The sequence below is a fragment of the Sus scrofa genome, chromosome 18 (genome assembly GCF_054392235.1).
Source record: "Sus scrofa isolate SSC_HxYL_T2T_F1_AM1 chromosome 18, Sscrofa_HxYL_maternal_Yorkshire_Landrace_v2.0, whole genome shotgun sequence".
Classification (NCBI taxonomy): Eukaryota; Metazoa; Chordata; class Mammalia; order Artiodactyla; family Suidae; genus Sus; species Sus scrofa.
Window position 1 is genome coordinate 2,505,456 of NC_139400.1, and position 15,012 is coordinate 2,520,467.

Sequence of the window (15,012 nt, forward strand, 5' to 3'; positions counted from 1 at the left end):
GATGCATGTTATACACTGCATTCAATCATGCTGCATTTAATTCGCTGCATTCAATCGGGATGCATTTTACCACGCTGCATGTATTACACTGCATTCAATCACAATGCATGGACTCCACCGCATAAAATCGGGATCCATTGCGCCACAATGCATGGAATCCTCTGCATTCAATGACGCTGCATGGAATCCACTGCATTCAAAAGGGATGGTTTGGGCCATGCTGCATAAAATCCACTGCATTCAATCGGAATGCATTGGGCCTCTCTGCATGGACTCCACAGCATTACATCTGGCTGCATGGACTCCACTGCATTATATCTCGCTGCATGGAATCCTCTGCATTCAATGACGCTGCATGGAATCCACTGCATTCAATCGGGATGCATTTTACCAGGCTGCATGGAATCCACTGCATTCAATCGGGATGCATTGGGCCTCACTGCATGGACTCCACTGCATTCAATCGGGATCCATTGCACCACAATGAATGGAATCCTCTGCATTCAATGACGCTACATGTAATCCACTGCTACCAATCGGGATGCATTTTACCAGGCTTCATGGAATGCACTGCATTCAATCACGCTGCATGGAATCCACTGCTTTCAATCGGGATTCATTTTACCACGCTGCATGGATTACACTGCATTCAATCACAATGCATGGAATCCACTGCATTCAATGAAGCTGCATGGAATCCACTGCATTCAATCGGGATGCTTTGGGCCAGGCTGAATAAAATCCACTGCATTCACTCGGGATGCATGGGCCTCGCTGCATGGACTCCACTGCATTAAATCTCGCTGCATGGAATCCTCTGCATTCAATGACGCTACATGGAATCCACTGCGCTCAATCAGGATGCATTTTACAACGCTGCATGTATTACAATGCATTCAATCACAATGCATGGAATCCACTGCATTCAATCGGGATGCTTTCAGCCATGCTGCATAAAATCCACTACATTCAATTGGGATGCATTGGGTCTCACTGCATGGACTCCACCGCATAAAATCGGGATCCATTGCGCAACAATGCATGGAATCCTCTGCATTCAATGACGCTGCATTGAATCCACTGCATTCAATCGGGATGCTTTGGGCCATTCTGCATAAACTGCACTGCAATCAATAGGGTTCCCTTTCTTCATGCTGCATGGAATACACTGATATCAATCACGCTGCATGGAATCCACTGCATTCAATCAGGAGGCATTTTACCAAGCTGCATGGAATCCACTGCATTTAATCACGCTGCATGGAATCCACTGCATTCAATCAGGATGCATTTTTCCAGGGTGCATGGAATCCACTGCATTCAATAATGCTGCAGGAAACCACTGCATTCTATCATGCTGCATGGAATCCACTGCATTAAATAGGGTTCCATTTCTTCACCCTGCATGGAATCCACTGCATTCAATCACGCTGCATGTAAACCACTGCATTCAATCGGGATGCATTTAACCAGGCTGCATGGAATCCATGCATTCATCACGCTGCATGGACTCCACTGCATACAATCGGGATCCATTGCGCCACAAGGCATGGAATACTCTGCATTCAATCGGGATGCTTTGGGCCATGCTGCATAAAATCTACTGCATTCAATCATGCTGCATGAAATCCACTGCATTGAATGACGCTGCATAAAATCCACTGCATTCAATAGGGTTCCATTTCTTCACACTTCATGGAATACTGCATTCAATCACGCTTCATGGAATCCACTGCATTCAATCGGGATGAATTTTACAACCCTGAATGGAGTACACTGCATTCAATCACAATGCATGGAATCCACTGCATTCCATCGGGATGCTTTGGGCCATGCCTCATAAAATCCACTGAATTCAATCGGGATGCCTTGGGCCTCGCTGCATGGACTCCACTGCATACAATCAGGATCCATTGCGCCACAATGCATGGAATCCTCGCATTCATTGACGCTGCATGTAATCCAATGTATTCAATCGGGATGCTTTGGGCCATGCTGCATAAAATCCACTACATTCAATCATGCTTCATGGAATCCACTGCACTCAATCATGCTGCATAAAATCCACTGCATACAATAGGGTTCCATAACTTCACACTGTATGGAATACACTTCATTCCATCACGCTGCATGGAATCCACTGCATTTAATCGGGATGCATTTTACCACGCTGCATGGATTACACTGCATTCAATCATGCTGCAGGGAATCCACTGTATTCAATCGGGATGTTTTGAGCCATGCTGCTTAAAATCCACTGCATTCAATCAGGATGCATTTGGCCTCGCTGCATGGACTCCACTGCATAAAATCTGGATCCATTGCGCAACAATGCATGGAATCCTCTGCATTCAATGACGCTGCATGGAATCCAGTGCATTCAATCGGGATGTTTTGGGCCATGCTGCATATAATCCACTGCATTCAATCGGGATGCCTTGGGCCTCACTGCATGGACTCCACTGCATACAATCGGGATCCATTGCGCCACAATGCATGGAATCCTCTGCATTCAATGACGCTGCATGGAATCCACTGCATTCAATCGGGATGCTTTGGGCCATGCTGTATAAAATCCACTGCGTCAATCATGCTGCATGGAATCCACTGCATTCAATCATGCTGCATAATATTCACTGCATTCAATAGTGTACCTTTTCTTCACACTGCATGAAATACACTGCATTCAATCACGCTGTATGGAATAAACTGCATTCAATCGGGATGCATTTAACCACGCTGCATGGATTACACTGCATTCAATGACGCTGCATGGAATCCACTGCATTCAATCGGGATGCTTTGGGGCATGCTTCATGAAATCCACTGCATTCAATCATGCTGCATGGAATCCACTGCATTCAATAGGGTTCCATTTCTTCACGCTGAATGGAATACAGTGCATGCAATCACGCTGCATTGACTCCACTTGATAAAATCGGGATCCATTGCGCCACAATGCATGGAATCCTCTGAATTCAATGACGCTGCATGGAATCCACTGCAATCAATCGGGATGCTTTGGGCCATGGTGCATAAAATCCACTGCATGCAATCATGCTGCATGGAATCCACTGCATTCAATAGGGTTCCATTGCTTCACGCTGCATGGAATCCACTGCATTCAATCACGCTGCATGGAATCCACTGCATTCAATCGGGATGCATTGGGCCATGCTGCATAAAATCCACTGCATTTAATCGTGCTGCATAAAATCCACTGCATTCAATTGGGTTCCATTTCGTAACACTACATGGAATACACTGCATTCAATCACGCTGTATGGAATAAACTGCATTCAATCGGGATGCATTTAACCACGCTGCATGGATTACACTTCATTCAATCACAATGCATGGAATCCACTGCATTCTATCAGGATGCTTTGGGCCATGCTGCATAAAATCCACTGCATTCAATAGGGTTCCATTTCTTCACGCTGCATGGAATCCACTGCATTCAATAGGGTTCCATTCCTTCACGCTGCATGGAATCCACCTCATTCAATCGGGATGCATTTTACCACGCTGCATGGATTACACTGCATTCAATCGCAATGCATAGAATCCACTGCATTCAATCGGGGTGCATTTTACACCGCTGAATGAAATCCACTGCATTTAATCACGCTGCATGTAATCCATGGAATTTAAACGGGATTCATTTTACTAAGCTGTATGGAATCGACTGTATTTAATCACGCTGCATGGAATCAACTGCATTCAAACGGGATTCATTTTACAAGGCTGCATGGAGTTCACTGCATTCAATCACAATGCATGGAATCCACTGCATTCAATCGGGATAATTTGGGCCATGCTGCATAAAATCCACTGCATTCAATCATGCTGCATGGAATCCACTGCATTCGACCATGCTGAATAAAATCCCATGCATTAAATATAGTTCAATTTCTTCACGCTACATGGAATCCACTGCATTCAATCAGAATCCATTTTACAACGCTGCATGTATTACACTGTTTCAATCACGCTGCATGGAATCCACTGCATTCAATCGGGATGCTTTCGGCCATGCTACATAAAATACACTGCATTCAATCATGCTGCATAATATCCGCTCCATAGTATCCCCTGCATTCATTCATGCTGTAAAAAAACCACTGCATTCAATAAGGTTCCATTTCTTCACGATGCATGTTATACACTGCATTCAATCATGCTGCATTTAATTCGCTGCATTCAATCGGGATGCATTTTACCACGCTGCATGTATTACACTGCATTCAATCACAATGCATGGACTCCACCGCATAAAATCGGGATCCATTGCGCCACAATGCATGGAATCCTCTGCATTCAATGACGCTGCATGGAATCCACTGCATTCAAAAGGGATGGTTTGGGCCATGCTGCATAAAATCCACTGCATTCAATCGGAATGCATTGGGCCTCTCTGCATGGACTCCACAGCATTACATCTGGCTGCATGGACTCCACTGCATTATATCTCGCTGCATGGAATCCTCTGCATTCAATGACGCTGCATGGAATCCACTGCATTCAATCGGGATGCATTTTACCAGGCTGCATGGAATCCACTGCATTCAATCGGGATGCATTGGGCCTCACTGCATGGACTCCACTGCATTCAATCGGGATCCATTGCACCACAATGAATGGAATCCTCTGCATTCAATGACGCTACATGTAATCCACTGCTACCAATCGGGATGCATTTTACCAGGCTTCATGGAATGCACTGCATTCAATCACGCTGCATGGAATCCACTGCTTTCAATCGGGATTCATTTTACCACGCTGCATGGATTACACTGCATTCAATCACAATGCATGGAATCCACTGCATTCAATGAAGCTGCATGGAATCCACTGCATTCAATCGGGATGCTTTGGGCCAGGCTGAATAAAATCCACTGCATTCACTCGGGATGCATGGGCCTCGCTGCATGGACTCCACTGCATTAAATCTCGCTGCATGGAATCCTCTGCATTCAATGACGCTACATGGAATCCACTGCGCTCAATCAGGATGCATTTTACAACGCTGCATGTATTACAATGCATTCAATCACAATGCATGGAATCCACTGCATTCAATCGGGATGCTTTCAGCCATGCTGCATAAAATCCACTACATTCAATTGGGATGCATTGGGTCTCACTGCATGGACTCCACCGCATAAAATCGGGATCCATTGCGCAACAATGCATGGAATCCTCTGCATTCAATGACGCTGCATTGAATCCACTGCATTCAATCGGGATGCTTTGGGCCATTCTGCATAAACTGCACTGCAATCAATAGGGTTCCCTTTCTTCATGCTGCATGGAATACACTGATATCAATCACGCTGCATGGAATCCACTGCATTCAATCGGGATGCTTTGGGCCATGCTGCATAAAATCCACTGCATTCAATCATGCTGCATGGAATCCACTGCACTCAATCATGTTGCATAAAATTCACTGCATTCAATAGGGTTTCATTTTTTCATGCTGAATGGAATCCACTGCATTCAATCATGCTGCATGGAATCCACTGCATTCGACCATGCTGAATAAAATCCCATGCATTAAATATAGTTCAATTTCTTCACGCTGCATGGAATCCACTGCATTCAATCAGAATCCATTTTACAACGCTGCATGTATTACACTGTTTCAATCACGCTGCATGGAATCCACTGCATTCAATCGGGATGCTTTCGGCCATGCTACATAAAATACACTGCATTCAATCATGCTGCATAATATCCGCTCCATAGTATCCCCTGCATTCATTCATGCTGTAAAAAAACCACTGCATTCAATAAGGTTCCATTTCTTCACGATGCATGTTATACACTGCATTCAATCATGCTGCATTTAATTCACTGCATTCAATCGGGATGCATTTTACCACGCTGCATGGATTAAACCGCATTCAATCACAATGCATGGAATCCACTGCATTCAATCGGGGTGATTTTGGCCATGCTGCATAAAATCCACTGCATTAGTTCGGGATGCATTGGGCCTCACTGCATGGACTCCACTGCATACAATCGGGATCCATTGCGCCAAAATGCATTGAATCTTCTGCATTCAATGACGCTGCATGGAATCCACTGCATTCAATCGGGATGCTTTGGGCCATGCTGCATAAAATCCACTGCATTCAATCATGCTGCATGGAATCCACTGCATTCAATCATGCTGCATAAAATTCACTGCATTCAATAGGGTTTCATTTTTTCATGCTGCATGGAATCCACTGCATTCAATCATGCTGCATGGAATCCAATGCATTCCATCGGGATGCATTTTACCAGGCTGCATGGAATTCACTGCATTCAATCAACATGCACGGAATCCACTGCATTCAATCGGGATGCATTTTACTAGGCTGCATGGAATCCTCTGCATTCAATGATGCTGCATGGAATCCACTGCATTCAATCGGGATGTATTTTAACACGCTGCGTGGTATCCACCGCAATGAATAACGCTGCATGGAATCCAATGCATTCAATCGGGATGAATTTTAAAAGGCCGCATGGAATCCAGTGCATTCAATCAGGAACCATTGCGCCTTGATGCATGGAATTAGTGCATTCAATGAGAATCAATTGCACCACACTGCATGAAATCCACTGACTCAATCGGGATGTTTTGGGCCATGCTGCATAAAATCCACTGCATTCAACGGGATGCATTGGGCCTCGCTGAATGGACTCCACTGCATACAATCGGGATCCATTGCGGCAAAATGCAAGGAATCCTCTGCATTCAATGACGCTGCATGGAATCCACTGCATTCCATCGGGATGCATTTTACCACGCTGCATGGATTACACTGCATTCAATCACAATGCATGGACTCCACCGCATAAAATCGGGATCCATTGCGCCACAATGCATGGAATCCTCTGCATTCAATGACGCTGCATGGAATCCACTGCATTCAAAAGGGATGGTTTGGGCCATGCTGCATAAAATCCACTGCATTCAATCGGGATGCATTGGGCCTCTCTGCATGGACTCCACAGCATTACATCTGGCTGCATGGACTCCACTGCATTATATCTCGCTGCATGGAATCCTCTGCATTCAATGACGCTGCATGGAATCCACTGCATTCAATCGGGATGCATTTTACCAGGCTGCATGGAATCCACTGCATTCAATCAGGATGCATTGGGCCTCACTGCATGGACTCCACTGCATTCAATCGGGATCCATTGCACCACAATGAATGGAATCCTCTGCATTCAATGACGCTACATGTAATCCACTGCTACCAATCGGGATGCATTTTACCAGGCTTCATGGAATGCACTGCATTCAATCACGCTGCATGGAATCCACTGCTTTCAATCGGAATTCATTTTACCACGCTGCATGGATTACACTGCATTCAATCACAATGCATGGAATCCACTGCATTCAATGAAGCTGCATGGAATCCACTGCATTTAATCGGGATGCTTTGGGCCAGGCTGAATAAAATCCACTGCATTCACTCGGGATGCATGGGCCTCGCTGCATGGACTCCACTGCATTAAATCTCGCTGCATGGAATCCTCTGCATTCAATGACGCTACATGGAATCCACTGCGCTCAATCAGGATGCATTTTACAACGCTGCATATATTACAATGCATTCAATCACAATGCATGGAATCCACTGCATTCAATCGGGATGCTTTCAGCCATGCTGCATAAAATCCACTACATTCAATTGGGATGCATTGGGTCTCACTGCATGGACTCCACCGCATAAAATCGGGATCCATTGCGCAACAATGCATGGAATCCTCTGCATTCAATGACGCTGCATTGAATCCACTGCATTCAATCGGGATGCTTTGGGCCATTCTGCATTAACTCCACTGCATTCAATAGGGTTCCCTTTCTTCATGCTGCATGGAATACACTGATATCAATCACGCTGCATGGAATCCACTGCATTCAATCAGGAGGCATTTTACCAAGCTGCATGGAATCCACTGCATTTAATCACGCTGCATGGAATCCACTGCATTCAATCAGGATGCATTTTTCCAGGGTGCATGGAATCCACTGCATTCAATAATGCTGCAGGAAACCACTGCATTCTATCATGCTGCATGGAATCCACTGCATTAAATAGGGTTCCATTTCTTCACCCTGCATGGAATCCACTGCATTCAATCACGCTGCATGTAAACCACTGCATTCAATCGGGATGCATTTAACCAGGCTGCATGGAATCCATGCATTCATCACGCTGCATGGACTCCACTGCATACAATCGGGATCCATTGCGCCACAAGGCATGGAATACTCTGCATTCAATCGGGATGCTTTGGGCCATGCTGCATAAAATCTACTGCATTCAATCATGCTGCATGAAATCCACTGCATTGAATGACGCTGCATAAAATCCACTGCATTCAATAGGGTTCCATTTCTTCACACTTCATGGAATACTGCATTCAATCACGCTTCATGGAATCCACTGCATTCAATCGGGATGAATTTTACAACCCTGAATGGAGTACACTGCATTCAATCACAATGCATGGAATCCACTGCATTCCATCGGGATGCTTTGGGCCATGCCTCATAAAATCCACTGAATTCAATCGGGATGCCTTGGGCCTCGCTGCATGGACTCCACTGCATACAATCAGGATCCATTGCGCCACAATGCATGGAATCCTCGCATTCATTGACGCTGCATGTAATCCAATGTATTCAATCGGGATGCTTTGGGCCATGCTGCATAAAATCCACTACATTCAATCATGCTTCATGGAATCCACTGCACTCAATCATGCTGCATAAAATCCACTGCATACAATAGGGTTCCATAACTTCACACTGTATGGAATACACTTCATTCCATCACGCTGCATGGAATCCACTGCATTTAATCGGGATGCATTTTACCACGCTGCATGGATTACACTGCATTCAATCATGCTGCAGGGAATCCACTGTATTCAATCGGGATGTTTTGAGCCATGCTGCTTAAAATCCACTGCATTCAATCAGGATGCATTTGGCCTCGCTGCATGGACTCCACTGCATAAAATCTGGATCCATTGCGCAACAATGCATGGAATCCTCTGCATTCAATGACGCTGCATGGAATCCAGTGCATTCAATCGGGATGTTTTGGGCCATGCTGCATATAATCCACTGCATTCAATCGGGATGCCTTGGGCCTCACTGCATGGACTCCACTGCATACAATCGGGATCCATTGCGCCACAATGCATGGAATCCTCTGCATTCAATGACGCTGCATGGAATCCACTGCATTCAATCGGGATGCTTTGGGCCATGCTGTATAAAATCCACTGCATCAATCATGCTGCATGGAATCCACTGCATTCAATCATGCTGCATAATATTCACTGCATTCAATAGTGTACCTTTTCTTCACACTGCATGAAATACACTGCATTCAATCACGCTGTATGGAATAAACTGCATTCAATCGGGATGCATTTAACCACGCTGCATGGATTACACTGCATTCAATGACGCTGCATGGAATCCACTGCATTCAATCGGGATGCTTTGGGGCATGCTTCATGAAATCCACTGCATTCAATCATGCTGCATGGAATCCACTGCATTCAATAGGGTTCCATTTCTTCACGCTGAATGGAATACAGTGCATGCAATCACGCTGCATTGACTCCACTTGATAAAATCGGGATCCATTGCGCCACAATGCATGGAATCCTCTGAATTCAATGACGCTGCATGGAATCCACTGCAATCAATCGGGATGCTTTGGGCCATGGTGCATAAAATCCACTGCATGCAATCATGCTGCATGGAATCCACTGCATTCAATAGGGTTCCATTGCTTCACGCTGCATGGAATCCACTGCATTCAATCACGCTGCATGGAATCCACTGCATTCAATCGGGATGCATTGGGCCATGCTGCATAAAATCCACTGCATTCAATCGTGCTGCATAAAATCCACTGCATTCAATTGGGTTCCATTTCGTAACACTACATGGAATACACTGCATTCAATCACGCTGTATGGAATAAACTGCATTCAATCGGGATGCATTTAACCACGCTGCATGGATTACACTTCATTCAATCACAATGCATGGAATCCACTGCATTCTATCAGGATGCTTTGGGCCATGCTGCATAAAATCCACTGCATTCAATAGGGTTCCATTTCTTCACGCTGCATGGAATCCACTGCATTCAATAGGGTTCCATTCCTTCACGCTGCATGGAATCCACCTCATTCAATCGGGATGCATTTTACCACGCTGCATGGATTACACTGCATTCAATCGCAATGCATAGAATCCACTGCATTCAATCGGGGTGCATTTTACACCGCTGAATGAAATCCACTGCATTTAATCACGCTGCATGTAATCCATGGAATTTAAACGGGATTCATTTTACTAAGCTGTATGGAATCGACTGTATTTAATCACGCTGCATGGAATCAACTGCATTCAATCGGGATTCATTTTACAAGGCTGCATGGAGTTCACTGCATTCAATCACAATGCATGGAATCCACTGCATTCAATCGGGATAATTTGGGCCATGCTGCATAAAATCCACTGCATTCAATCATGCTGCATGGAATCCACTGCATTCGACCATGCTGAATAAAATCCCATGCATTAAATATAGTTCAATTTCTTCACGCTGCATGGAATCCACTGCATTCAATCAGAATCCATTTTACAACGCTGCATGTATTACACTGTTTCAATCACGCTGCATGGAATCCACTGCATTCAATCGGGATGCTTTCGGCCATGCTACATAAAATACACTGCATTCAATCATGCTGCATAATATCCGCTCCATAGTATCCCCTGCATTCATTCATGCTGTAAAAAAACCACTGCATTCAATAAGGTTCCATTTCTTCACGATGCATGTTATACACTGCATTCAATCATGCTGCATTTAATTCGCTGCATTCAATCGGGATGCATTTTACCACGCTGCATGTATTACACTGCATTCAATCACAATGCATGGACTCCACCGCATAAAATCGGGATCCATTGCGCCACAATGCATGGAATCCTCTGCATTCAATGACGCTGCATGGAATCCACTGCATTCAAAAGGGATGGTTTGGGCCATGCTGCATAAAATCCACTGCATTCAATCGGAATGCATTGGGCCTCTCTGCATGGACTCCACAGCATTACATCTGGCTGCATGGACTCCACTGCATTATATCTCGCTGCATGGAATCCTCTGCATTCAATGACGCTGCATGGAATCCACTGCATTCAATCGGGATGCATTTTACCAGGCTGCATGGAATCCACTGCATTCAATCGGGATGCATTGGGCCTCACTGCATGGACTCCACTGCATTCAATCGGGATCCATTGCACCACAATGAATGGAATCCTCTGCATTCAATGACGCTACATGTAATCCACTGCTACCAATCGGGATGCATTTTACCAGGCTTCATGGAATGCACTGCATTCAATCACGCTGCATGGAATCCACTGCTTTCAATCGGGATTCATTTTACCACGCTGCATGGATTACACTGCATTCAATCACAATGCATGGAATCCACTGCATTCAATGAAGCTGCATGGAATCCACTGCATTCAATCGGGATGCTTTGGGCCAGGCTGAATAAAATCCACTGCATTCACTCGGGATGCATGGGCCTCGCTGCATGGACTCCACTGCATTAAATCTCGCTGCATGGAATCCTCTGCATTCAATGACGCTACATGGAATCCACTGCGCTCAATCAGGATGCATTTTACAACGCTGCATGTATTACAATGCATTCAATCACAATGCATGGAATCCACTGCATTCAATCGGGATGCTTTCAGCCATGCTGCATAAAATCCACTACATTCAATTGGGATGCATTGGGTCTCACTGCATGGACTCCACCGCATAAAATCGGGATCCATTGCGCAACAATGCATGGAATCCTCTGCATTCAATGACGCTGCATTGAATCCACTGCATTCAATCGGGATGCTTTGGGCCATTCTGCATAAACTGCACTGCAATCAATAGGGTTCCCTTTCTTCATGCTGCATGGAATACACTGATATCAATCACGCTGCATGGAATCCACTGCATTCAATCGGGATGCTTTGGGCCATGCTGCATAAAATCCACTGCATTCAATCATGCTGCATGGAATCCACTGCACTCAATCATGTTGCATAAAATTCACTGCATTCAATAGGGTTTCATTTTTTCATGCTGAATGGAATCCACTGCATTCAATCATGCTGCATGGAATCCACTGCATTCGACCATGCTGAATAAAATCCCATGCATTAAATATAGTTCAATTTCTTCACGCTGCATGGAATCCACTGCATTCAATCAGAATCCATTTTACAACGCTGCATGTATTACACTGTTTCAATCACGCTGCATGGAATCCACTGCATTCAATCGGGATGCTTTCGGCCATGCTACATAAAATACACTGCATTCAATCATGCTGCATAATATCCGCTCCATAGTATCCCCCGCATTCATTCATGCTGTAAAAAAACCACTGCATTCAATAAGGTTCCATTTCTTCACGATGCATGTTATACACTGCATTCAATCATGCTGCATTTAATTCACTGCATTCAATCGGGATGCATTTTACCACGCTGCATGGATTAAACCGCATTCAATCACAATGCATGGAATCCACTGCATTCAATCGGGGTGATTTTGGCCATGCTGCATAAAATCCACTGCATTAGTTCGGGATGCATTGGGCCTCACTGCATGGACTCCACTGCATACAATCGGGATCCATTGCGCCAAAATGCATTGAATCTTCTGCATTCAATGACGCTGCATGGAATCCACTGCATTCAATCGGGATGCTTTGGGCCATGCTGCATAAAATCCACTGCATTCAATCATGCTGCATGGAATCCACTGCATTCAATCATGCTGCATAAAATTCACTGCATTCAATAGGGTTTCATTTTTTCATGCTGCATGGAATCCACTGCATTCAATCATGCTGCATGGAATCCAATGCATTCCATCGGGATGCATTTTACCAGGCTGCATGGAATTCACTGCATTCAATCAACATGCACGGAATCCACTGCATTCAATCGGGATGCATTTTACTAGGCTGCATGGAATCCTCTGCATTCAATGATGCTGCATGGAATCCACTGCATTCAATCGGGATGTATTTTAACACGCTGCGTGGTATCCACCGCAATGAATAACGCTGCATGGAATCCAATGCATTCAATCGGGATGAATTTTAAAAGGCCGCATGGAATCCAGTGCATTCAATCAGGAACCATTGCGCCTTGATGCATGGAATTAGTGCATTCAATGAGAATCAATTGCACCACACTGCATGAAATCCACTGACTCAATCGGGATGTTTTGGGCCATGCTGCATAAAATCCACTGCATTCAACGGGATGCATTGGGCCTCGCTGAATGGACTCCACTGCATACAATCGGGATCCATTGCGGCAAAATGCAAGGAATCCTCTGCATTCAATGACGCTGCATGGAATCCACTGCATTCCATCGGGATGCATTTTACCACGCTGCATGGATTACACTGCATTCAATCACAATGCATGGACTCCACCGCATAAAATCGGGATCCATTGCGCCACAATGCATGGAATCCTCTGCATTCAATGACGCTGCATGGAATCCACTGCATTCAAAAGGGATGGTTTGGGCCATGCTGCATAAAATCCACTGCATTCCATCGGGATGCATTGGGCCTCTCTGCATGGACTCCACAGCATTACATCTGGCTGCATGGACTCCACTGCATTATATCTCGCTGCATGGAATCCTCTGCATTCAATGACGCTGCATGGAATCCACTGCATTCAATCGGGATGCATTTTACCAGGCTGCATGGAATCCACTGCATTCAATCAGGATGCATTGGGCCTCACTGCATGGACTCCACTGCATTCAATCGGGATCCATTGCACCACAATGAATGGAATCCTCTGCATTCAATGACGCTACATGTAATCCACTGCTACCAATCGGGATGCATTTTACCAGGCTTCATGGAATGCACTGCATTCAATCACGCTGCATGGAATCCACTGCTTTCAATCGGAATTCATTTTACCACGCTGCATGGATTACACTGCATTCAATCACAATGCATGGAATCCACTGCATTCAATGAAGCTGCATGGAATCCACTGCATTCAATCGGGATGCTTTGGGCCAGGCTGAATAAAATCCACTGCATTCACTCGGGATGCATGGGCCTCGCTGCATGGACTCCACTGCATTAAATCTCGCTGCATGGAATCCTCTGCATTCAATGACGCTACATGGAATCCACTGCGCTCAATCAGGATGCATTTTACAACGCTGCATGTATTACAATGCATTCAATCACAATGCATGGAATCCACTGCATTCAATCGGGATGCTTTCAGCCATGCTGCATAAAATCCACTACATTCAATTGGGATGCATTGGGTCTCACTGCATGGACTCCACCGCATAAAATCGGGATCCATTGCGCAACAATGCATGGAATCCTCTGCATTCAATGACGCTGCATTGAATCCACTGCATTCAATCGGGATGCTTTGGGCCATTCTGCATTAACTCCACTGCATTCAATAGGGTTCCCTTTCTTCATGCTGCATGGAATACACTGATATCAATCACGCTGCATGGAATCCACTGCATTCAATCAGGAGGCATTTTACCAAGCTGCATGGAATCCACTGCATTTAATCACGCTGCATGGAATCCACTGCATTCAATCAGGATGCATTTTTCCAGGGTGCATGGAATCCACTGCATTCAATAATGCTGCAGGAAACCACTGCATTCTATCATGCTGCATGGAATCCACTGCATTAAATAGGGTTCCATTTCTTCACCCTGCATGGAATCCACTGCATTCAATCACGCTGCATGTAAACCACTGCATTCAATCGGGATGCATTTAACCAGGCTGCATGGAATCCATGCATTCATCACGCTGCATGGACTCCACTGCATACAATCGGGATCCATTGCGCCACAA